The sequence below is a fragment of the Falco punctatus genome (assembly GCF_963210335.1).
Source record: "Falco punctatus genome assembly, chromosome: 1".
In the NCBI taxonomy this organism is placed as follows: Eukaryota; Metazoa; Chordata; class Aves; order Falconiformes; family Falconidae; genus Falco; species Falco punctatus.
In genome coordinates, this window is record NC_137580.1 from 115,360,523 (window position 1) to 115,385,762 (window position 25,240).

General features: G+C 47.1%; 1 long non-coding RNA gene across 1 annotated transcript in view; it reads right to left on the reverse strand.

Annotated features, from left to right (window-relative positions):
• The window catches only part of LOC308069448, a 67,365-nt gene extending 43,461 nt beyond the window's left edge, over positions 1–23,904 (reverse strand). The window contains exon 1 of the long non-coding RNA XR_013930390.1: positions 1–23,904. This exon is cut by the window's left edge and continues 15,492 nt beyond it. This is a non-coding gene — a long non-coding RNA (uncharacterized lncRNA).
• Positions 23,905–25,240: the final 1,336 nt, after the last annotated feature.

The following is a 25,240-nucleotide window of genomic DNA, read 5'->3' on the forward strand; positions in this document are numbered from 1 at the left end:
GTGTGGCAGGGCAGGATGCCTTTGCTTCTCTGTGTCTTTCAGATGGACAGGCTGCTGTCATTTTCCCACTTCCATGATTTTATAGAGAAAGGGTTCAGGACAAGCAAGACCTAGAAAGACTTCCAGGGAGCAGTTAGGTCCTGAAGCCAAAAGGTCCCATGTCATTTATGGTTTTGGACACCGAGGCCTCAACATCCTGGTGGTGGAAATGCCTTTCTTAACATCCATCCTCAACCTCCCTTGCTGCAGCCTTTGCCCCTGCTGCTTGCCTCTCCTGGGATAAGTCTGCAGCCTCTTGTCACAGCTCTTTTATGCCCGAGCACCGCTACGTCTCCCTTTGGTGTCTTCTCTCACAACCAGGGAACCCAGGGAGCAGTCACTTTTTGGGAAGTGCAGCAGTTAAATGGACAGAAGTTTGGAAAAACCCCTCTCACGTCTACTCCAGACCTGCTGTGGTGACCCTAGGCAAGTTCTTCCATCTCAGTTTGGCTTTTTCATTTTTATCCAATTACCAGTGGTCGTGTTGCCGAGTATTCCCTCTCTGTGTGCTGGACTCCTCTTCCCCAGTGGGACACTTCTTATTGGAATACATAACTTTTAATTTAAAAAAAATATTCTTGGCACCATTCCCATCTCTCCCTGAACTCATAAGCAATCTCTGCAAAGATTAAAGAGCCTGAGCTGACAGGGAAACAAAGAACTACGTCACCTTGCTGTGCCAGGCTGTTGCTCGCTGCTCCTTCCTCAGAGGGGGTTGCATGTGGTGCTCTTCTCTTTCCTCCTTTGAGTAAGGTTTGTGTCTCCATGTGCTTCCCAAAGCCTCAGGCTGTGAGGGTGCTTTAGAAATAAATCATTCTATCACCCAATTGCTGTAGTGTTTAATTACCCCCCACTTGATGGAGATGTCTGGAAACATAAACAGAAGGGATTCCAGCAGTTCTCACAGTGTCTAAATGTTTGAACCACATTGCGTGCTCCGTGCTCCATCTCTTGCCACCCTTCCAGCATCTGCTTGTCTTTTTATTTGCAGTGCAGCATGGCGCTCTGCACGCTCAGTTCTGATGTCTGGGTCTGTGAAGTACTCCTAACCAGGGAAGGTGGTTGCGAAGCAGGAGGGAACCATGAGCACTTGCTGATCACTGCGCTTTTGAAGAAAGGTGGAGTAAATGGGCATGATGTCACCCCCAAGTGTATAGGGATTGCAAGTTATCAGATACTTGGCTCTCCACGTTTAAATTTATTAATAAAATTTTAACCCTGATTAATGAGTTGCATGAAACATGAGTCGTCTTACTTTCACCTGTGCTGTACACGTATTGTGTTCTCTTGCAGCTGACTGAGCTCCAGGGGATGGGCGAGTGTAGGCATGCTTGATTTCATGACCTCACACAAACCAATTACCTCATTTACAAGCAGCATTATGCTGTGCTGAGTCAAAAGCCAGTTTTACAGCATTTTAACACCAGGAGTTAATGTTTCTTTTCTTTCCCTTTCAAGAAAGGAGCTGTCATTCATCCTTTCCCTTCTTTAAACCTGATAGATAAATCTGTTCTGACTTTTCTGGTGTGCCTCAGTGAACTCCCCTGCAGGTTTAGGCTGGTATATAATGAGAGAATTTGGGTTACCTTTCTTTCCCATCAGCTTAGTAACAAAGTGTGTGTGTGTGTGTTTCTGTGTTTTGTTTTTTTTGTTGTTGTTTTTTTAACTTTAATGAAAGGCTGGGGTGCAGTCATGGGGATGCAAAGGTATTGAATCTCTACTACTTGTGCTGTTCCAGGAGCATCCACCTCTGAAGCACCTTTGGAATTCCTAGGTACTGTATTTCATTGTTTTCCTGAGGTACATGAAAGTTCAGAGGATTATCCAGAGTTTACCCAAACTCATTAGAAGCTTTTGGTCTGGACTAAGATCTGGAAACTTCACAAAATTAGAAGCAACTTGTATGAGGTTTCCATTGCTCCTTGGTTTTGCCACAGTGGAGGCATGAAGACATCAGCTTCTCTTGTGGTATTATGGCTTCAGGTACATGCCAAAGCCAACAAAATGCAGAGATGTGCGAAAATGCTAAAATAAAGCATGACAAAAAAAAGTTAGCTTAATGTTTTCAAACCTCGGTAAAGGGTTGGCTTGAGTCTGGCTGGTTCAGCTTTGGGCTTCTTGCTTCATCTGCTGAATCCAAGACCAGAGGTCCTGGTGGATGCCAGGAACCAAACCCTGACCATGGTGTGGCCACTGTGAGCAGCGGTGGAGCCTCTGGAGCTTGTTGAGGACCTTGTGTTTCTCCTGCGAGGGAGGGACAGGAGATTGCTTGAATTCTGTCCAAATCAAAAGGTCAGACCCAAACTTGGAGTTTGTTTTGTTTGGGTGTTTCTGCTTCCAACCTTCTGTCAGAGCAACAGAGGTGGGCTGGGCTCCTCCTTGGAGCACATGAAGTGGTTCTGTTGGGTCTCTGGGGTCTTTTTAACCCACTGGTTAGCCTTCATGGCAGCAGTGAACTGTCACACCAGCCATACTTGCTTTGGCCAAATGGGATGGCTGTGGGGGCAGCCTGGGCTTTCCAAAAGCCCCAGCTGTTTCTGTAACTGAGGAATCTGTGCTGGTGAGCACTTGATCTAATTATCATCCTTTGGCCAGGGGTTGTCATTCCAGTGTTTCTGCTCACTTGCTCTGTTCCCCATGTGCTTGGCATGATGGTAGCAGAGGTTGCAGGAGGAAGGTGAAGGGCTCTCTTTGGTGCAGTGGATCTCCAGGGGACTGCAGAGGCCAAGGAAAAGCTTGTGTCCATTCCATGTGCCATATTGGAAGCAGATCATTAACCCGTTAGCCCTTGGCTTTGGCTGCAAGCTGTGGAGCTGTCAGTTCCTCCCCTCTGTGAGATGAGAAATCCATGTGGAATTAAGCACGTGTGGCTGGGAGGATGCGTTTTGCTGGAGGTGGGGACTGGGCTGTTATGTTTGCTAAATGGGAAGTTACTTTTGACTCTGTCCTGCGATTTGATTTTTCTTTCCTAGTTAATGGTGGGAGGGGTTTGGGTCTATGTAACTGTTCTTATGCAGTTGCTTTTCAGGTGATGGTCAATCATTCCCAGTCTAGAAAGGGCCAAGGTTTCCCTAAGCAAACAGGGGGGTGAAGGACAGAAGGAACATCAGCTTGGACCTGCCACCTTCCACAGTCAACACCATTTTCCTCTTGCTCTCCATTTGGAGATTACAAAAGACTTTTCCATCCACTCAAGCCCTGTCTGAGGGAAACCCAGGAAGGGGAGCTGATTCACAAAAAGGCAAAGCAGCTCCAGATGCAAGGCCAAGTGTCCATGCAGTGGAGAAAGCAACCGCGCTGAGCAGTACGGAGTGGTGTGGGGGTGCTGACCTATTAAATCCAGTTGAAAACTTTCTTGGGTATGGGATTGCAGAGTTTGGCCCTGCAAATATTCATATGGTTGGTTTTGTGGTTTAATCTATGGGCCTTCCTGTAAAAATAAGAACTTTTTTTTTTTTTTAAAACAAGAGCTCCCTCTTCCCCTGCTCTCTGCCTGGTCTCCTCAGCTCCAGTGAACAGCTCTGCTTGCCTGTCCCTCCTCCCCACCGCGGCATGGCACAGCTCCCCTGTCAGCAGCACATTGTTCTCATTGACTTTTATTATTCCATGGGCTACATTACTGTGTGCTTTGATCTCGTGTCAGACTCACTGCCCAGAAAGGGGGGAAAAGGTTGGCTTTTTTTTTTTTTTTTTTTTTTTTTTCCATCTGCCTTGCTTATGCAGAAAGGTCAGGCAATGGAAGGAGATAACATGCCAGGGAAAGACTGTGAGGTTTTTGAAGTCTTCTGGTAGAGAAAACACTCTAGATATGTTGAGTTGAAATCTCAAGGAAAGACTAACTGCTGAATAGCTTTTATCCAGCTCCACGCCACAGTGCCACCCATCCTTGTCAGCAGGGTGCCACAGCACTGACACAGGTGCTGCCAGTGCTTAGCAGAGAAGGTGAATGAGGCTTGGAAAGAGCCCAGGCTGTAGAGTTTGTGGGTGGTGGGGAACGGACACCGCCATCCCCAGGGTGGTACTCTCACCCTGCCCTTAGACTGAAACTTGTCCTATGGGATATGCTGAGCTGCTTGTGGGGATGCTGTGGCAACAGCTCTTGCTCTGCTCTGGCAGGTTCTTTTGAGCCCTGCTCTTACTGCATGTCTTGGCTTTTCTTCTTCTTCTACCCCCGTGCCTGTTCATGGTTGCTGTTCATGGTTTTTCCTGCCTGAGGCTCTCAATGGGAAGGTGCCACCTCCTCCCTCTCCCATCCACGATGGTACTGGTGGTGGCATAGCTACCGCTGCTGTTGTGCATAGTGCAGGAATGTAACTTGGGAAGACTTCACTGAAGTGACTCTTAGCAAAAACCATGGTGGTGATGGATCCCACTGTTTCCAGTACAGGGACTGTCTGTAAACCCAGGAGCCGTTCTTGCCGCTTGAGTTGGTGTAACACTGGAGGGACTGGCCAGGGCAGAACTGGTGCAGGAGGAGGGTAGGGAAAAGCACCTCACTTCCACGCTTGCCTAATGTACAAGTTGTTAGGTTCATATTGCCCTTGGGTGTTAACTTTTGTAGAACAACTGAGCTGCTGGGGTTGTGTAAAGCTGAGAGTGCTTTCAGGGGGAAGCTGTCTGAGCATGTGAGGTGGCGTGTTTATGAATAACGAATACTGGTCTCGGGACTGGTAAAATTCACACGTGGTGTGTATTGCCAAGGGCTCTGCTAAGATAGCTCCCCAAATGCAGTCCTTGCACTGCTACTGCAGTTCCAAAGCAGTCATGATGGTGGGCAGCGCAACTGGGAGGACATGTTGCCCAGGGCCTTGGAGCCCCAGGATGTCCTGGAGATAGACCTGGAGGGATGTGTTTCTGTGACCACAGCAACTTCCTCTGATCCCTGCCTGCTCATCAGCAGGCGAGGGTGGTTTGAGCCAGTGAAAATAACTCCAGTACTGCACGTGATGTTAATGACCCCTCAAGAGTCTCAGCACCACTCAACACCCTTTTAATCTCCTGGCGTCAATACAGGAACAGAAGAGCTTGGAGAAAGCATGTACATTATCACGTTGTAGAGCAGCTCTTCAAAATCTGAGCTCTTTTAAAACATTTAAGCCTTCCCTGTGCTGTTCAAAAGTAATTTTTTTTTTTTTTTTTTTTTTTAAACCTCAAGTTAACTAGTAGGTCAGCACAGTAATGTGCAAGTCAGTTAACCTATGGTGTCTTGTTACTTCTTTTCTGGAAGGGTGCTTTACTTATTTCAAAGATTCCACCATGTCTCTATCAGTGATTGACAAGCTTAGTGTGACACATAAGTGACAGTAAGATAAAAGGAGATGGCATCTTATATCTGATTTGTATTCCCTTATTTTAGGCTAAACCAAGTGATGGACCCCTATGAACTGGTTTGTTTCAAAATAAACCAGGCTTTGTAACTTGACTGTTCAAGAGTAGGAGCTAAAACAGTTCCTGGATGCTGCAGGTTCTGTTTGCAGGTCTGATGATCCCTGGAAGAACCAAATTTTCTTTATAAACCCTGGATTTGTGTACAATGCAAGTGTACTTTCCTTTCTACAGCCATCCAAGCAGAACCTGGGGACATGTTCACAGAAGTTGCCCCCGTGCAAAGTTTCAGCTCACCAGAAAGGAGAGATCCTGCATGTAGGGGCATGAGCTGCTGTGCAAGATCCTTCCAGGGTAAGGCTAGATAGAGAGCTGGCTGAGGTCCAAGGAAATCACGAAGCATTGGAGATAGAAAAGAGACCTGCACCCAGAGAACCAAGACAACTAGCAATAAGTGCCCATTACGTGAAGAAATATCCTTTTCAAAGGATCCCTTAGGTTTGTTGCGTCTCAGCTATTGATGGACCTCATAGTCTTCTTTCCATGTAGTGTCTGGCTTGTTGTCTTTGTGTAGTTACTCAGTAGACATTACTTCTTAATACTCACGTGAGCAGTGCAACAGCTAGAGGGTGGGCTGCTGCTGGCTTGCATGATTGTTTGCAGATTGATGGCAAACAAAGGGCTTGTGGTAGGACTGTGGTCCTGTTGGGCTGCATGGTCCAGAACGTAGAGTAGAATGTGCAAGCTGGCACCCTGATTCAGCAAACCCCTTGGAAAAATGCTGCTGTCCTGCTAAAATAGGTGAAACTTCCTGTCCTTTGAAGGACAGCTTGAGCGTAAGTTTACTTGAAAGCCTGTGTTTACTGAGTAGGGATGTGAGAAAATAAGAGTACTTCTGAATAGTGCTTTCTCACGATTCGAACAGCTCTTTTGCTTTTGCGTGTCCTGGTCGGTCAGCCTGGCTGTGCTTGTGGATGTGGAAGAGTCTCATCTGTGCGAGGCAGTGGCTGTTCCCTACGTGTCTGAGCACTGTTCAGTGTAAGATCGCAGCCCCAAACACGGGACTTTACCCTACCATGGTGCCTTCCTCTGCTTATGTCTATGAAAAGGGCTCAACAGAAAACTGTTCATCTTCACTCCTTTGACGTCCATGCTCTTACTCTCTTCTTGAGCAAATAGCTAGCCGCTGTCCTGGTGGCGTGCTGTTGAAGTGTCTGACAAAGGAAATGACACTGATGTTCATGTTAACACTCTGACAATGTAAAAATAGCTGGGGTGAAGCCCTGCCCCTGAGAGTAACTCTTGTCCCAGTTTAGTGCACCCTTATTCAGAGCAGAGAAAACCTATAATAATTATAAAAAGAAATAAAGGGATGTTTTCCCGGACTTTGAAAGCTTTTGACCTTAGAGAAGAATGCTCTATTTATAACAGCAGGACTGTATATTTTTAAAAGCCTAGAGACACACGTGTGCTGAGGAGTCAAAGATGCTCTTTGACTCCAACTTCTTTTTTGACCTCTGCTAGATTAGTGAAGATATAATTTGCAACATGACCCCCAGAATCAAAAGTCTTTCTTTATTAAAAACTTCGGAAATGACCTCACTAGGGAGTTTGAACTGATGAATGCATAGATAAGAAATCCTCTACTGAAGCTGCTTTTGAGAATTAATGCACAGAACAGATGAGAATGTGGACGTATCTGGGACAAAACTCATTCATTAAGCTGTGCAGCTAAAGAACTAAAAAGAAATGAGTAATGGCTGAAGGATTTTAATATATAAATAGGGTTAGTCCTGTATCTATCTAAATTAGATCTATCGAGCCAAGTATTTCAGCACATGCTTGAGTGAATGCTTCAGCATTTTCATGGTTTTACCAAATGTAGGTCCAAAAGTGCCTATTCCAGTCATCTAATTATATTTCCTCCCAGCACTGGCCAAAGAAATCCACCTCCTGGTTTTAGAATCTCCTACCGAAGCTTTAGCATGTACATTAGAGCGACCCAGCTTTGGTTGCTGGAGATGCTGTTGTTGATTACTTTCCTGTTTTGGGCAGTTGGGGTCACACCACCTAAACCCTCCCTGCCTCCCACTCCTGTTGCTCTGTGCCTTGAGTTGTTTGGTGGTGCAGGGAAGTTGCTGATTCATTAGTTTTTCTCCTGTGGCTGTACCTGACTTTTAATTAAGGTTCTAGTGTAGGCAACCAGGTGGACAAACCCCACAGCAGAGGAGGGACAATATTTTCCTTGGTCCCATGGTTACCGCAGGTCTGTTACCGCTGACAAATTTAGCTGTTACCTCGTGAGCAGATGGCACCGTGGTTTACTGCAAGAAAACCTTCAGGTGCCGAAGGAAAAGGGCAGAGTGATGCTTGTGAGAAGCCAGAGAGCATCTGCAAAAACAAACAGCTTTGTGACCAATTACTGGGGTAAAAATAGTGAGTCACTGCGGTAAGACAAACTTTTTTAGAGTCAAGTGCTGTTCCTTTGGAGCTTTTAAAGTTTTGCAGAGAGCCAGGGCTGAGATTCGCTATACTGGGAAATTAAATACAATACTCAGAGCTCACTTGGGTAACTTAAAAAGGTTTGGCCATCTTGTCTTTAGGTGAACAAGGAACCGTAGGAAAAAACCTTCGAATGGGTCATGTTTTTGCTTTTCTACTAAGCCACACTGTCAAATCAAGGATTTCTTGGTGTCAGCAACTTTGAATCAGAAATGGTATTCTGCTGGGCTTCCAGGAATTTTAAAGCAAAGATGCGGGTGAGTTAAGACCCTGTCCAAAGGAATCGTTGGCACTGTCACAAGCAGCGCTGTGACCTGAGCGGGCTGCCAGGCGCCCTGGCCGGGAGCTCTCTGGTGCAAGGTGATGCCTCCTGCTGAGCTCCTGTGGGGATCTGCCATGCAGCTGTTTGCCTTTAAAAAAAAACCAAAAAAACCAAAAACACAACAAACCCCAAAAGTAGTACTGGAATGATTCTATTGAAGCTGAGAACTTGGCAGTTGGGCATACCACCCACTTGGATGCCGGATGCGCGGTGTTTGGCGTCCGGGGAAGCTGCGGAGGGCTGGGACCGGAGTGCCTCACTGGCCTTGTGCTGCACCTCTGCTGAAGGCGAGAGTTTCACCGAAACTGAAAGGGGAGAGCACAGGCCCAGCCGCATTGCGTCTTCCCAGCGGGATGTGCTGTTAGACTAAACTACCTGAGGCATTATGGGATGGCAAGTAATCCCAGAGGGGGAACCTGAGCTTTATAAACTGAGGGCACAGTGCAAAACAGTTGCCAAGCGTGTAATCTCTGCTTATTATCTCCCTAATACACATCATCTGATTCGCTGCCAGAGCTCGCTTCCGTCCCTCCGTCTTGCTACACCCCCCTTCCTGCCTGCGCGGGAGATAAAACGTGTTGTTGTAACTGCGCGGGGGCCCCTGGGACGGGTCCCGAAACCTTGGCAGTGAATTGCCCTTCATCTCTGCAGATTGCCTTCGACATCCTTGGAGTTCAAAATGTGAAATAAATACATTAGAGTCATTATATTTATATATGCACACACATAAAATATAAAAATATGAATGTCACATTGAAAATCCAAGAAAAAAGTATTAGCCCGTTTGTGCTGGACATAGAGCTCAGCGGCGAGGTGTCAGGGTTTCCTGTGTGTGTTTCACTATTTCCTCTCTGCACTTGCTGTGATCTCTCCAAGGCCTCGGGAAGCTCATGTAAATGGGGGTTTGCCTCCTGGGTCAATGTCAGTGGGTCCCAATTTTTATTTCTGCTGTGGGTCATATTGGCAAGAACTCAGAGATTTGGTTTTTTGGTGTGTTGGGGTTTTTTTTGTTTGTTTATTGGGTCTTGGGTTTTTTTGTGCAGGACATTTTTTTTTTTTTTTTTTTTTTTTTTTTTGGCTTTCCTCTGCAAACAGGTCTCTGAGGACAGGGCTGTGTGTGTACGGCCCTTGCCTGCCTCTGTAACCCTGGCTGTCATAACTCCAGGGTCTGGAAGGGAGATGCCCAACGTAATGCAGCAGCAATCTCTGCACTGCCTTTGGGCTGTGCCGGGGCGAGCTGGGGGAAAGAAAGAGGCTTGTTGCTGAATGCCTCGGCATGGGGCTGAAGGCAGAAAGGCTGTCGTCCTTCCGAACTGAAGTGGAAAAAGCAGTGTCCTCATCACATGTAGAGCTGAGATGCTCTGTCTGGGGGAGAAGGTCTGTAACTCGCAGCCTGACGAGAGGAGCAGCTTTGCCTCCCTGCGCTCCTGTGGCACTTGGCATCGCCACGGAGCACGGCCAAGCCGCAGAACTGAGGGCACAGCGAGTCGTCCCTCCCCTCTTGCTTTGCTCCACAGGGTCCTTTCTGCAGCAAGCAACCTCTAGAAACTGCAGAGAGGTGTGGAAACAGAAAATATAAAAGTATTGTTAAAAGCTACGGCCCTGTTCCTGGTGGGTGGCTGCTCTGTGTTTATACTGGGGGTCAGACCAGATCTAAGTGGTCCCTTTTGGCTTCAGAGTTTATAGCTTTACGAACGCCTCTCAGCATGCACTGCAGGGCCTGTCTCTACTCGATAACGTGGCTGTATGAAAGAGTCATAAATCAAACCTGAAATCTGGCAGGTTTAATAATAAATCCCAAACTTGTGCCAGGTCTGTGAACTTTTCGGTATAACTGAGGTGCTCTGAGAGTGAACCTGAGAAGTTTGATGGTTGCAGGAGTAAAACAGGCAGAACTTGTCAGTTTTGACCCCAAATCAAGGAAAATGTTGTGGTTTTGGCTAAGTGGGGCTTTGTGGTTTTTATTAACCTGAGGCTCAAAGCAAATGTGTGTTTGAGAGGGAGTGGGGGATGGAAAAAGAGCATGAATTTAAATGGGAATGCTCTTTTGTCATGTTTCTCACTGCTTTTACTTGGAAGAGGGTAATGCAAGGAAGTGATGGTTTATCGCTGTATCAGGAGAGTAAATAACACTATGGAAAGCCCATTTTGTTCCTGTGAAGTTCACATGTCCAGATTCCAAATCCCACGTAGCCTACTGACTGATCCTTTCTTTTCACTTTTGCTTGCCTCTCCCAGAGTCCCTTTGCGCTGTGCCTCCACTAAACAGAAGCAAATTAATTCCCTGATGCGAGTTCAAATGGGGGTTAGTGAGGAGCAGAGAGGGTTCCTTGGTAGCTCTGGGCTCGTTTTGTGAAGGAGGAGATATTTCCTGCTCGGAGAACGTAAGTGCTTTTGGGTGCAAAGATCCCCAAGGAAATGCTGCTCCCGTGCTTTTTCCCAACCTCTAACTGCACTGCTGAACAAGCGCTGAGCAGCACCATCGACGCCCTCAGTCTCCTCCTGTGAGCCCTGCAGCATCCCCTCAAGTTACAAGCTGGGAGAAAAAATTGTTCCTATGTGTCTGTTCTTCTATCTCTCAAAACATAGCAACTGAGCCAAGCAGCGGGACGTGGATTTTGCTACCATCTCCACAGCAAGGAGCAGTTTTAGGAGAAAAAGCTTCTCCTTTCGGAGAATGCAATGTTTCTGGTGAGCTTTAGCAAAGAACTACAGTTGCTGTTGCCCAATCTAGTAGCTGTACTTGCTGGGTTTCCCAGCTCTTACATCTAGACTCTAACTGGGTAGTCTCACGGTCAGTATATCTGCCTGGTGCCTTGCTCTGACGCTGCCTTCGAAGATATTCAGCACCTGACACTGCCTAAGTCTTACTGGGAGGCAACGTTTTTGAAGATGTGGGTCCCTGGGTGAGGCTTCAACTCAGGCAGGTGCTCAGCGGTAGTCTCAAAGTTCCAAAGGACCCTACTTGGTGAAATTTGTAGCGAGTTGTGAGGTACTTCTATTGAAAAATCTCACTAAGCATCACTGTCTGCTTATGACTTAAAGATTGACTTTATTGTTTATTAGCTCTTTTTTTATTATTGCTCTTGATCACAGGACACAGCTGCTTGTGTAAGTAAATGCAAAATACAGGCGTGAGTGAAATGTGCAGGGAAGTCCTTGGAATATGGGTCAGGGCAGAGGTGGCTGAAGACTGAGGAGGAAACTTCCTGCTCTGGGGACAATAGCATGATTGATGCCCCAAAGAGCTGATTTAATCCAGTTGAGTTATTTCATCGTGAGGCATAGAACCGCGATAAAGAGGCTTCCTCCTCTCTGGATTGATGCAGGGAGGCAGCAGATAACAGGATTAATGATCTGAGCCTGCGGTTCGGGTTTCATCCCCAGTCGCAGTATGAATCAGATGTGACCCTGCTGACTTGGTTGCAGTTATTCCAGAAGGTCAGGGGTTTAATGAAAGGTGGAATTGAGCCTCCTGATCTCAAGGAGACTGGCTTTCTGGGCATGATTAATTTTTCCAAGTCAAACAGATCTTTTGGGCCAGTGAACAAGTCTTTGTTCAGTGCTGGCAGGGACGTGTTAGGAGGAGGAGACTTCCCTGCTCCAGGCTAGACCTCTTGGGGCCTGCTGGTCTCAAATTAGGATGTCGTTTATAGGTGACGAGATGTTCATTGTGTGTGTGAGTGGTGTTCGACCTGCTGGCTTCAGGCTGGGAGTGTTTATTAGGGTTGGAGCTGCACAATCTGGGCTGTTTTCTTCATGTTTGGGGTTTGTTTCTTTTTTTTTTTTTTTTTTTTGTTCTGCTCAGAGGCAGTTTTTTAACTTGCAGGAAATATTTGAAGCAGGGATGAGAAAAAGGCGGGGGCAATTTTATTATTTTTTTTTTTTTTTCAGCTGAAACAGTTTCCTGACCCAGCCTGCTGTGGGGCTGCGCGTGCACTGGGGCTGGTGCAAGGGCTGCAGCAGGAGCAGACGGGCAGGGGCATGCGGTGGGGAAGGGACCGTCACTTTTTAGCAGCAGCCACGTCAGTGCTGGACTGGAGCACCCCTGTAACTGCACCTGGTGAAGTCCTAAATGCTCAGGAGGGCTTCAGCAAACGCAGCTGGATTCCCTTTTGCCCTCACCTCTCGGAGGTTTCTTCAGCTGGAAAGACCCCAGTGGTGCAAAATAGCTGTTCCCAGAGCCTGGAAGGGAGCCATGGATAGTAGGCTCAAGCCTTAAAATATGCATGTGAATGTAAATTGTGAACACCTCCAATGCGCAGGCTGCTTGGATCCACGGCCTTAGCCTTGGCCTCCTTTCATGATGATCAGAAAGGGGTGGAAAATATTTATGCTAACAGATTGTGAGCAGCTGTTTTAATGAAGCTTTTATGTACTAGGCAAACTTTAAATTGCCCCAAAATGGGACACATGTGTTTTATAAATATACCATTATGAAGAATTGGGGAGTAAGAGGTTCTGGATCCAGAAGGCTAATCCTCCTACACTTATTTATTTTAATAAAGAGTTTATATGTTGGAAAGAAACAGTGTAGAAAATAAGTGTGGGGCTTTCCAGAATGCAACCATGCTTCAAAACTGTGGCAGTGAAGAATTAACCGCTCTGCATCCAGCGTGTTACTTCTTGATTCTGCACACCAGCCTATTAAAAAAGGTTTCCACCCTATTTCGAGCAAGAAAATACCGATCAGGTATGGACCCCTTCCTGTAGGAAGGTGGCATTTAGAAGATGAGTTGGTTGTGGTTTTGGATCCGAATCTAAGCTTTGGAATACTTTCAGTTCTCTGCTTTCTTAGCAGATGATTAAGGGTGAGGAGCCTGATTCATGAAGTTCGGTCATGTGTCAAATCCCAAAGTGCATTCCTTAGGCAAAACTATCAATTGCTTAATGTTGGTGCAAGCCTGTCAAAAAACAAATTGAAAGGGGGTTTTGGAGCTAATGTCCTCTTTATCTGCTTGTCAGCTCTGTCTCACGTAGGAATGCAAAATGCCATTTTGGAAAGATTTCCTTTTACCAGTACCATTGCCGTCTCCTGATCTTAGGAGCCCTTAATTCATAAAAATGCAGGTGGGAGCACAGGTAATATGCATGCAAAGGCATACATGCACTCAGTCTGCCAAATAAAACTGGGGGTCCTGCTTAGAAAGTTGTTGAGAGTTAAACTTTGCTTACTTATTCAAATAGCATGTGGCCCTGCTGATCTGGGGAGGTTGTCATGGTTATCCCACATCAGCTGATGTCATCTCCTTTTCTGTAGAAATAAGCGCTTTTCAGCTGACCAGTTCAGGGTAAAGCTGTTTAAAATGCTAAGGCAGCCGGAGCGGCTCACTGGGGTCTCTGCTATCGGGGAATGTATAAAAGCTGTGAATCAGATGGCACTGCTAAATTGTGGAGGAATTGATGGGGAAACTAGTACGGACATGCTTGGATGGGGCAGCCCCAAAGGTATTGTGGGTACACAATGGTGGCACTGAGGAGAGCGGCAGAGATTGGGATCGCTGGGGAAGCTAATTGAAGCAGTTGAATAGACGGAAGGAGAAAGGCAGTCAGAAACGTACAAAAGCACAGAAAAATGAACCACTAAGTTGTTTGCCTTGTGATTTGGGGATTTAAAATTGGGATAAGGGTGCTGAGTGATAAATGGCTTTGGGATGTTAAATGTCAGGTCTGAGGGTCTGTGGCTGGCATCTGTATGTCCAGTGTTTAAGCCTTGCATGAATAAGAGCATTTTGCTGGTGAGGAAGAGCCCTTTGCAGCACACAGAACCTGACACCCCCTTTCCGTCGAGCAGTGTGGTGACGGCTGAGCCTCGCAGCTCCAGTACAGCTGGGGGGATCAGGGCAGCCTCATGGAAGCAGGAACCACGTGCCAGATGTGCAAAAAATGTTGGGGACCAAACGTTCACAGCAAGGTTCAGGAAAAGATGAGAGCAGGAGTCTTAAAAGCTTGCTTTTGGGGATAGGATGGATGTGGTGAGGGGTATAAGCATCGGTCAGTTGAAGATGCTACACCAAAAAGCACGTGTTAGGGCGTCCTTGCACCAGTCTGCGCAAGAAAAGCAGCTGGGTCTGCTTCAGAGGCAAGAGAAGGGCTTAGACAAACCATGGCAGAAGGTGGCTCCAAGGTTTCCTTTACCACCCGTGGGTAGGTATGGAAAGGTGCTCAGTTCAGGGCTGGAGCAGCGCAGCCGGGAGGATGCCTGCCCAGGCTCTCGGGTCTGGTGAAGGTTGAGGAAACCTTTCTGCAATTTGGAGGGTTGGACATGCTCTGGAAACTACGGAACTGGGAGGGTCTGAATATCTTCCTGAGGTCTATTCCTTTATCAAATGTGGTTGAAACGGGCTGTGAGGTTTAACAGCTTCAGGGGGAGGAGTTGTGGAGAGGAAAGGACAAAGAAATAGGCAGTGGTGCTGCAAATGACTCATTTTCTTTGGAATCCTGGCTGTAAAAATAACAATCCTACTCATCGTTTTACAAATGCTTTTACAAGCACTTAAACATGGGATGTTAATGTTAGGTGTTGACCAAAATGCTCTGAGCATGAAAGCTTCATTAATCTTGATGAAAACATGTAAAATGATAAGATAATCTGTACTCCCAGTCACAGTTCTGTAAACCGACCACTTGGTTTCACACCAGTGTAAATGGGAGAAGAATATGGGGAGGGGGGGTTATTTTATTTTATTTTATTTTTCCTTCTCTTTTTCTGTATTGCTGGAGGTCTATGTCCAAACTTACTCTTTCAGGCTGGGAGTTTTTTTTTTTCTGTTAAGGAAAAAAAATTGTGATCCAGCCCCTGGAGGAAACCTGATCAGAGACGCGCTGACTTATACACACACTCCAGGTCTATTGATCTCCCCCGTCCCCTCTGCCCTCTCTGTCTGTAGGTTATAGAAACAATGTCTGTCAGCAGCAAGTCTGCTTTCTGTGCTGGCTATTAACTCTCTGGCAGAAGGGAGTCTGCTTTCCCTTTATGGGGTCCCAAGACCCACAACGAACTTAACAAACCAAGGGGAATACCTCCAGGAACTATCCATTTGTACACAAAGCCCAATGTTGTCTTAAAAAAAAGAATAAAGCATCAGGACTCTCTGGTTGTGCAAGGGTTGAACAAATCTAATTAGAAATGCAGAAAATATCTATTTAAGTCTGATGTTTGGGCAAGTATCAGATGTGTTCTCTTGCAGAAGCTCAGAGTGCAACCTGTTGCCTGTCGCCCTTTGTTTTATGACTTTGCACAAGAGAAAAGAATCATAATTTCAGCTACTGGGCAGGCAAATATTGAGACAACTTTATCCTACAGGGACAAATCCTGTGAGAAAGCAAATTCCTTTGGCTTTCTTTTCCCCCAAAGTTAAAGATCAGTTCAGTGCCACTCCAAGGCACTTTCACCAAAATCCGAACCCTGTGCCAGTGGAGCCAGTATGAAATCACAGCAGTTCACTCTGTGGTTCTTCGCATTCTTGTAGGGAAGATGGGAACGTTGTGCTGGGGACTTTAGATCACTGAAGAACAAACTTTCAATCCATCTCCTCATTCCACGTGCCCCAAATATAAACTATTAGATATCTTTGCTCTGACTTCTTGCATTGAACTGGGCTGTATCCAAGGGTCTGACAGGGTCCTCCCCAGCACTGCAATCTGTTCACACTTGTGCCTCAAAATAGAACATTACAATTCTGTTTATTTTTCAGGCAGCTCATCCTGCCCCTTCAATTCACACACTTCTGCTACATATTAATAACTTACCCTTGATCTTAGAATACTCACGGTGCTGGTATATCTTCAGAGGATTTAAGAGTCTTTTTTTAGGAATGCAGTCGTAAGTCCTAAAAAGCAATGTATCATAACAGAGCTGGATCTAGGATGGCCCTTGGAGAAATTCAGCATAGCTTTTGAGTAGTGTAACATGCTGTTAATCTCCATTCTCTGCATCACCAAGATGCTTCAGAAGAATGCCCACTCTTCATTTCCAAATTCTTTGCTTCATCTGCACCCTTTGTGCTTGTGAACACTGCGTGTTTGCAGAGGTGATGCTCCTGGGGGTTTATTTGCCTTGCAAGAGTCCAGCAGCCAGTGCAGCAGTTGCTGGGATCTAGTCAGTCTCTGCTGTCATCCTTGCTCTCCTTGTTTCTATGTAGGACACTCCAAGGAGAAGTCAGTGGGAAGAAATCCACAGTCCATGGGTTTATGGTAGCTTTTGAGCCATGCATGGCAGTCTGTCCATGTCCATGCTGGACCACGTGTGCCGCAGTGCTTCCCAGCAGCACAGGCGCTGGAATGGGATGGAGAGAGGCTGAAGGAGGCTAACGAGGCTTTGCTGAACGCTTTGGGCCATGTTTCCATTGCCAGACTCAGGCTCAAGTTTGAATTTCATACAGATTCCCTGGCTGATGCCTTAAAGGCTGCAAGTCCTCAGAGCAAATCTGGAATCAGTTTGGTGTGGGCCATTTGGTTTTAAGTAGAAACCCGGTATAACTGTAAGCTCTTGACCAAACTTTTCTGGTTTTTTGATCTCACCCAGACAAGCAGGAACTGAGAAAATGTCAGTGTGAAACTGTGAGCCTAAACCTGAGCGCAGCCTGTGTCCTCCTTGCTTTTGACTTCTGACAACGAAGCTGGCATCTGTCCATGGGAAATCATGTGGTGTCTTCACGTTGTAACTGGGGATTCAGCTGAATCACTGAGTTTTAGACAGCATTAAATGGAGATTGGACTGGGGGCTTTGGAAAGGTGAAAGATTCTCTGGGTCTGTATTGAGACCCTTGAAGTCTGGCTCCTGCTGCCAAAAAGTGGGTCTAATATATTATTTTGTCTGGCTTTCCATTTGGAAAACTACTCTTGACTGTCTCTCCCTTGCTACCCCTTCAGATGGAATACACGATATTCTCCCCACTCGCTATACATGCAGAAATTCCCGCTAGCGTTTCTGCTTTCATTTGTCTAAAATATTCCTGTTAGATGCAATCAGTGACTTGGCATAGCATGGCTTTTTGAAACTTTACTCCCTCTGCCTAGGCTCCTCTTCACAGCATTTCCTAATTGGTGTGAAATCTCTCTCCTTGCCCTGCAGCCTGTGTCGAAATTGCTCTTCTATAAATTGCTGCATCCCTGGACCTTGTTAAGCCGGGGGGATGTGGGCTGTGCTCAGTCCTTTGGGGGCTCCCTCCAGCTTGCAAAGGCATCTCCTGTTTCAGCATCTCGCCTTCCTGTAGGGGAATCGCGTGTATGTTCTCCTGACCTACTGCCTGGTGGAGCTTGAGGGTTCATTAACCTGTAGTAAGGGGTTTTGGTGTGCATTGCTACTTCTTAATTTTTGTACTCACTGAAGAAATTGTCTGCTATATCTGTTAATCTAGCCTATTCCTCTGGTGTGAAAATAAGTTCAGTTACTGTAGGTAGCTCTGTCCTTCGCTGTGCAAATATTCCTGTCCTCTTCTCTCTGGTTGACTGTACAGTTTCTTGTTGGGATTTTTTGATTTTCCCATTTACACACTTTCTTAGCTGTAGAGCAAATAGTTTACTCCCAGTGAAGTTGACTCTATTTCCAGTTTTTTTTCTGATGTGAGCCAAGATCCCACGCAGGATTTAGCTGCCTAATTTATCATTGATTTCACCCTGATGACATGGTCCTTAGTGCCTGTGCAACTGGAATCGGAAAGGGGGTGCTGGGAGGTTGCCCCAGGACCGCCCCGTGCAGAGATGTGCTGTCCCCACTCTGCCACTGGCCATCTGTGTGACTTTGGGCAAGTCACGGGGCTGGATGGGGAATACTGGAAGTCATTATTTTCCTTCAGAAAATTTTGCCCAGAGTTTCAGACATCAAAGATAAGGCCTTGAGGCATGACTATAATCTCGGTAAATAAACAACCACAGAAATAATTTGGGTGTACAGTGTGCTGTTGTGGAGCAGTTGCAGTGTGTTTATGCTGCCAGTGAAGGGAAAATAAATGAAAGTGGGTTTTGCTCAGGGTTTTTTTTTTGGTTATGTTTTTTGTTGTTGTTTGAATGGTTGGCTCCCCCAAGCCTCTGAGTAAGGCAGCGCACAGTCCCACAGCCATCAGTCGCCATGCTCCTACATTGAATGGCTGTACATTTCTGAGGAAGATGAAAGAAATCTCTTGGCAGCAAGTGCTGAGTAACCTATACATAGGGGAAAGATTTTTCTTAATCTCTTAAAGGTTGGTTTATGGCTTGAAGGCTGAAGGCTTTCTAACTCTGACAAACGTAAGCCTACCTGGAGTAATGTTAGATGCCATTGTCCTGACAAACATAAAAAATTCTCCTTTGATTTCCGATAAGCAATGAATCTTGAGAAAGCCATGGGCCAGTGAGTAATCCAGATTGTCTGGTTGTTGCGTAAGGAGCTGTGTAAGAAGATGTGGCAGCAAGCAGGACGCCCTGTGGATGCTAAGTGGTGTTTAGGACTTGTTTGCTGACAGAAGTGAAGATCGCGATGAGATAGGTGGGGATTGCAACACGGTATGGCATAAGAGCTCTTTGTCCACGTAAACAACACTCCTACAGCAGGCGTTCCACAGTGGTAGATGTGATGTCTTTTGGAGCAGTTACTTGTACTTTTTGCAAATTGTTTTAGAGAAGGAGCGGGGATGTTTTTTTCCCATGAGCCAAATGTGTTTGCAGAACACCTCAGCAAGGGAACACTGGGCTGGATTGGGGCTCTGCAACAAAGCAGTAATTTAGTGCTGATGGAGTTAGGGCAGAGGTTGGTGCTACAAGTTAAACGTGACTCATTAGTCACAAAGTACACCAGAGATTAAAACCTCATGAGATAGGTACTCTGAAATTAGTGTTCCTCCAAGTTTCTCTTGTTATCAACCCAGCTGGTGCCTCAGAAGTGCCTTTACCAGGCTGCTGCCTCAAGGACGTGCTTTGCCCATGTGCCACCTCTGCTGCGGCAGCAGCAGCACGGGCAGCGTTGGGCCTGTGGTCCTTGCCACCTGCAACTGACTTCTTATCTGTGCAAAGAGAGGAGCTAGGGCACCCAGGGGTTCCTCTTCCCTTCCTCCTGCCACAAGCCCACAGGGACTTTCTGCCACCACCTTTTGGGCAGGCCAGTGCAGAGGCTGTCCTACCAGCCTTCAGGAGGCAAGGTCCCAAAGGAGCTCCTTGGGAAAGCAAGTGCAGTGCTGAGCAGCAGGTGTTTGCAGGACAATATCCTAAATGGATCCCAGAGACCACTTCTACTCTTCATTCTAGCCCCTGTCTTCTGCTGTAGTGGTATATCAGACTTCTTTTCAGTGACAGAGGTTTAAGGGAGACCCCTTGCTGTTCTCACCTCTGTTTTGGGCAAGACTGAGCTCAATTGCAGGTAGAAAAAGGCCAACAATTTAAAAAAAAAGGTGGGGAAATCTTGGGCTGAGTATGGAGTGTGTTGCTGCTTGAAGTATCCACCTTTTTATTTATCAAGTGCATCCTTTGAGAGAAGCAGGAGAATCAGTAAACTGTAACAGGGTCAGTGTAGGCATTAGCCTTCAGTATAGTTTTTGGCTTGGAGGAGCTGGTTGCACGGCTGGTTTAACAGCCTTCTATAACCTGCAGAGCAAATGTATTTGCTTTGGCTGCCAAACAATCTAAACACTCCACCGAGAGCTTTGGCTCCACTGCACATGTGGATTTATCTGCATTTGTTTCAAAGCCGTGTCAGAGTTGCAGCTGGTGGCTCCTCTGGCTTAATCTCATCTCCATCTGTCCTAACAGGCAGGCAAGTACACCTGGGTGCAGAGGGCCCTGATGAGGTGCTGTGCATCCCTACTGCTCGCCCAGGCCACCGGCCATGATTCAGCCTGATTTACACACGCCTCACCCACTCTCTGCTTTAATTGCTCTTGGCTACACCTACAAAGGGGTTGATGGAGGGCTTAGATGCTCTGGCCCAAAACTCCTGAAGCCCAGAGACACTGCTGGTGTGTTGGTACTCGATATCCAGCACTGAAGTTCCTCTGAAGCTGAAGTTTTGCTGCTGGCATGCTCAGGAGCTCCTTGTCTTGGCAATATTGAACTTGGTTGGGAAGTAGCTGCTTGGTAAATGCGGAGCTCCCATGCCTGCCTTGACTGGGAGGCTTGGGCTGGCCGGTGGTCTCTTCCCATGCCCAACAGGAACCCCTCCAGCTCCACAGCATGGTAGCAAAACTATGCTGTCCTGCGTCGAGTGGTGTTTCCTTGCTCTTTTCTTTCTTAAGCAAATCCATCTGCCACCCCCTTCCTTTCCACTTTGTTTTTCTGAGCGTGCTGGACACAGGTACCGAAGGCACAGGGGTTTCGGAGCAGAGATCAGCAGCTGGGGGCTCTGCCTGCTGCCGAGGGTGGAAGCAAAACGAAGAGTGGTCCAGTGATGCTTAGAGTTGGGCGTGTGTGCAGCTTTCCAAGACAAACACAAGCCTGCTTCCCTGCTAGCCCTTCTCCGGCCCTCCAGATTCCCAGCACGTGACTCTGAGCAGGGCAGCGGACACCAAAGGAAAGTGCCAAATTCATTATTTAGCTTTGTCGGCTCAGTAAAACGGTCTGATGTTGGTAGGAGGTTGTTTTCATAGAGAAAGCCTTGGAGAAAATAAAACAAAACCAACCTCCCCTCCTGTCCCGGGGCCTCACTCGGTTTCAGGTTGGGGCCAGGGCTGCTGACTCATCAGATGCGCAGGTGCCGGGAGCCTTCCCCGCGGGGAGCACCACTCACCGCTGGCCCTCGGGAATGGGGTGCAGGCTGTGCCCCCGCTGTCACTGCAGAACCCATCCTGGATCCCCGATCCCCTTATTCTCCTGGGTACAGGTCCACCAGCTCTGCAGTGCGCTGCTTTGCATCGCAGTTACATGCATCTACTCTAGCACATAATTTGGCCCAGTGCCTCTCTTCTTTCCTTTTTCTGTACCACAGGAAGCAGCATTTATAAAATCCCTAATGATCCTGTCAGCTTTTATACATTTCCTGTCTTGTTTTTTAAATGAAAGAGGAAAACATCGCACTTTTGACCTGAATTACTTTGGGTTGCGTTTGCTGGATGTGTTATTAGTCCCTGCTCTGCTTCGCTTCTCTCATCCGTGATGCCAGGATGGCTGTGTCCCCTTCCATGTCCTTATCAAAGGCCTGGCAACTTTAATGATTTCCTTAACACCCCTTCTTCCCGCCTCTGATTCAGGGAGAATCTGGGCTCTGGTTTAAAAAGTCATGTGAGAAATTTGTTTTACCTTTTGGATTTGTAGAGAAATCCTGGAAAACATGAATCTCTCTCACCCCGCAGACTAAATACCAGAAGGCAAATAAAAAGAACTTAAACTCTGTTACTTAAGATGAAACAGCCTTGATTTTTAAGCTAAGTTAGGTTCGGCTTTTTTGCAAGTGTCTTATTTTAAACCATGGCACAAGGCTGACCTTCTGCCCAGTGTACTTGCAAAATTACCTCTTCACAGCAGAGTATGTGGTTTGATGTGTAGCTTACAGCATTGACACCATGGATGGATTTACTGGAGGATATAAAATGTCCTGAGAACTCTAACCATGTACCTGACAGTAGATTTGAATCCTGCATTAATGCCATCTGTTTTTTGCAGAGCAGTTAAGAAAGAGCAATCCAAGTGACAAGCCTCGGTTTTCCTATGCCAATAGCCAGGGTTTTCAGGGTTTTCCACAGGCAGCCCCCATCCCTCAGGCACGGGAAGCTATAGCTGTGCTGGCAGAAGCCCCCAAAGCCAAGCATTGCAGCAGTTTGTTCTTGCTGGGTGACGATGTGTTCCAGCAATCCCTGTTCGTCCCAGGGACCGTTCCCCACCAGTGCTCGTGGTTGCTATAGGAGGGTTGTTTCCTGCAGGGCATGCAGCAGGGGAGGGGGTTTTCTCCTAGAGCACTCCCTGGTGTGCATAAAAGCAGTGAATTTTGGGCTGGTTTCTGACAAAAGGTAGGGAGGACTGCTGACTTGTATCCTCGTTACCCTGAACCTTCCCAAAGTTTCCTGCATTGGTGGAAAACTCAAAACCCCAGATGTTAACTGCTGAGTGAGTTGAAAGATGTGTTATTCCATCCTCTCTTTGCTGCCCATTTTTTTTTTTCTTTTTTTTTTTTCTCCTTCTTTCTCCAGAAACCCTCTCTGAATACCATTCCTATCCATAACTTTGTGAAATGTGGAGGCCAAGTGCCTGGAAACTGTATAACTAGCATAAGGCCAGCTTCTGAGCCGACTTACACACAGCATTGCAAATAAAAGTAACTGCTGGAGTCATTGGAGCTTAACCAGACTGAAAACTAGTCTAAGTAAGCAAAAAAAATACCGCTCTGACTGCTATAAAGAGGTGTTACTCTATAGCATTTATGAAATCACAATGGTATAACCAGGTGGCTTGAGCAAGGAAAAAAGTGGTTGAGTGGTACATAAAAAAATTCAGGCTCACTTTCTTCACCTAAAATAGGGAGCAAATGGCCAAGGACATCACCGGTTAAGCAGGCTATTAAATCAGCTTCAGGGGGAGCTGGATGCAGTTTTGCAAGGGGAAGAAATCAGGAGGACCAGCTGTGAGCTGGATATTTTGCAGTTGAGATGAGGTAATATGGTCAAATATGTGCCTCTGCAAGTGAAGTTAGTTATTTATTCCCTTCAAAGACTTTCCTATGTCTATACAGTCTGAAGATTATTTTTACAGTTAGTATCAGCCTGGCACAGGCCAGACTTATTCTCCTGCTGCTGGTACCCCTGAAGCAGTGGAGGAGCAGCCAGCTCTGAAGCCCAGCTCGGGGGCCCTTTGATCAGGGTCTGCAGGATTCCCAGTGACCCAGAGGAAGCCACGAGCACAGATTATCTTTATCAGGCGCTCGAGCTGAGGTTACATGAAACAAGTCAGAAAGCAGCTGGACTGATACTGCTGTGTTTGACTTTATCAGCAGCCAAGAATGGGAAGGCTCGGGGGAGCTACACTGAGTTTACCAGGCACATCTGCATCGTGAGGGTGGACCCCCATCTGCTGGGTGCGTGTGTCCGGGGTGGGGTACCACAGAGCATGGTGCAGCCTCCCTGGGGCATAGTGTTATGTATGCATGGTCTGCTTTTTCCTTTAGCATCTTTAGGTGCAGGTTTTTGTCTTCAGGATGAAGTGGAGGAATCTCTTGATCCTTGTCCAGCCTGCTCAGCTCCACTGAACTGGCCCCTGGGTGCCTGGACCCCCCTCAGTGCCCCAACACAGGGAGCCAAATTGCTCCTGGGCTGGCTGCAGCGTGTGCCTGAGCAGGGGTTGCCCCTGTCCCAGACCACCGCAGCAGTGGCACTCAACTACTTTCAAGCAAACACTGGGCTGTGGCACAATTAGAGCCCCGAGAAACCCCCCAGACCTTGCTGTGTTTACCTGGGTGTGTTTGGTGGGAGGCAGGCTGTGAGCACGCTGAGGTTACCTGGTTCTCTGCTGACAACACAGGCTGTAGTAACCAGTTCCTGTGGGCCAGATATGCAATAGCATAAAAAGCTGTACAGGATGGTGTTTGACACCCACTAGTGATGGGGAGGCACCAGTGCTGTGTTCCCAGGGTGATTAACAGCCCTGGTGTCACCCGTCCCTCTGACTTTGGTGCCATGCTCCGTGTGTGTGTACCCACGCCCTGGTCAGCTGTGCCATCCTTTCCAGTGAGCTCCACTGCTCTCGTTGGAGCTGGGGTCCTGCCATCCATCGTGTCTGCCTCAGAAACAAGGGTGTAAAAGTGCAGGAGATAGGCTGCCTCCATCACAACAGCAAAGATAATGGCTGGGGCTGTTGTGCCCATCTGCACCAAGTGGAGATCAGTGAGTCTGGGTCTAAGCTTGGGTCTACGCTCTGGAAAGTGAAAGCTGGAAAAAAAATTGTGCTCCTGTTGCTGTGTGTGCTCTCTGGCATTGGGAAACATGCTCAGCACTGGAGACTTAGCCTTTAAGGAGCCTTTCAGCAAATTTCAGACTTGAGCAAGACAAAAGGAGACTTCCGAGAAATACAGCCAAAAAGAGGAAAAAAAAAAGGGGGGGGGGGGGGGGGGCAAGAGAAATATTTGCTTTGAGACACTTGGGGTTATCTGGGTTTGGAACCTTTAAACTAAGGGAGAAGTCAAAGAAACAGAAGACGTCACCAGGGCATTGTGATGCAAGACGATTTCTTAACATACACAGATCACTCCTAATTTTAGGACATTTACCCATACTTAGCTTAGAGGCCGGAACTGGAAAAACCAGCAGGGTGTTCGGGTTTCTTACCAGGGGGTTTGGTTTGCAGCCCCCATCTTTAGCAGAAGGTGTGTTTTACTGGTCTTACACAACTCGATCTTTCCAGTGCCTCTGCTGAGCTTTCCATCATACGTAGTCCCCTGCTCCCCTCCTCCTGCTGCGGCTGATACCGGTGTTACTCAATTTTGAGACCTCAAGCACACAGGGTTCTATAATTCAATCCCATTTCCAGTTCTTACTGGGTTCCTTGAGGCTTTTTCCCTCAAGGGCTTCTCTCAAGCGTGTCTCAAACAGGTTGCTCCATGTTTTGGGCACCGCTGGTGGCCGTGTCCCCTGCCAGCCTTGCCCCTTGTCACCAGCTCGCTGGCATTTCTGGGCTGCCTGGAATAACATGGCAATGCCCTGGAAAGCAGTGGGAAAACAGCAAAAATCATGTTGAACCTTTATTTTTCTTTCTTGTTTTGACAACCTCTGGCAAGACTCTAGATGAAAACAGAGGGGCTGCAGGAATGATTGAGGAGGGATTTTTCCGTGTGGTGTTTTTTTTTAAAGATAGGACTTGCCAGGAAAGCCACCCACCTGTTCAGACAAGGCCTTGATTGTGGTAGACGGTGGCGAACAACTGAGTATCTGTGTTCCCCTCCAAGAGCTGCAATTCCTGGGTTATTTTTAGCAGATTTGCACACCTCTGTTTATTTGCTCTCCCTGGTGCACATTCCTCAGTCCCTGCGATTTCCTCCATAGTGCGGCCAAAGCTGGAGGCAGAGAGGAGCTTTCTGCGAGCACATGCTGTCGCTAACGGGAAAGGATGGAGACGCAGTGGTTTAGCCCAGTACCTGTTCGATATAAATCACAGTTGTGA